Below are 863 nucleotides of genomic sequence, written 5' to 3'. Positions count from 1 at the left end.
AGTTAATTCTCAGTGCTGAAATGTCTGAATTCAATACCTGGAAATGTTTTAAAAGATAAAATCTAAGCCAGAGGGGTTTTACTTCATGGCAGAACACACTGCACTGTCCCAGGATTGTGTTGGAATGTATTTTTCTCATATTTCAGAGGAGGTTTATTCCACATCCTTGATCAAAGATGCAAAGCAAGAATGTTAAACCACCCAAAAACCACTGTAGCATCCAGTACTTCAGTATCAATTTCCATTTAAAAAATCACAAGAGGATAATGCCAAGGGGTTTATTGAGCTTTTTATTTTTATGAAAAAGGAACACCTGGAGCACTATTATTATTTGGGCAAATTCCAGACCTTGTAAACATCCAGGACTCACTGTGGAATGAGCAGGGCCTGTGCATGATCCTTGATTTGCTGGCAGCAAACACTTCTATAAATAATGAAAATAATGAGAGCTGAGCAATCCTTACAGTTGATTTTTCTCCTACTTCTTGCGGCCAAGCTTTGGAGCCTTCTCCAGGCCTTGGATGTATTTCCGAGGTAGCTGATATTCTTCTGCAACACAACCAAGAGCTCACTTCAGCTAAGGAAGACTTAAAGAATTTAAAAATCTCAGTTTTGCTGCAACCAGCCCAGTTCCAGAATCTTCTTACCGAGCAGCATCTTGGCCAGATGATGGATTTGGTTGCCTTGGATCTGGACCTGGACTCTGTCCTTTGTTCCTGGTGCTGGGCTGATGGTGGCACTGGCTTGGACCTTCTGTTGGAGACTGTTGGCCACACACTGTGGGTCCAGACCATACAGCTCAAGGTTCTTGATAATTGTCACCTGTGGGGTTTAATAATGATTGGAAACATCACTGCTGAAGG

At 42.1% G+C, this 863-nt stretch overlaps 1 long non-coding RNA gene across 1 annotated transcript; it reads right to left on the bottom strand.

Moving 5' to 3' along the window:
* Positions 1-273: 273 nt before the first annotated feature.
* Positions 274-833, bottom strand: LOC115949457. Its single transcript, XR_004082903.1, has 2 exons — positions 648-833; positions 274-549 (listed from the first exon to the last, which is right to left on the bottom strand). It is a non-coding gene; the product is annotated as an uncharacterized LOC115949457 (long non-coding RNA).
* Positions 834-863: the final 30 nt, after the last annotated feature.

The sequence above is a fragment of the Geospiza fortis genome, unplaced genomic scaffold (assembly GCF_000277835.1).
Source record: "Geospiza fortis unplaced genomic scaffold, GeoFor_1.0 C13329859, whole genome shotgun sequence".
NCBI lineage: Eukaryota > Metazoa > Chordata > Aves > Passeriformes > Thraupidae > Geospiza > Geospiza fortis.
This window is presented reverse-complemented; position numbering and strand designations above follow the sequence as displayed.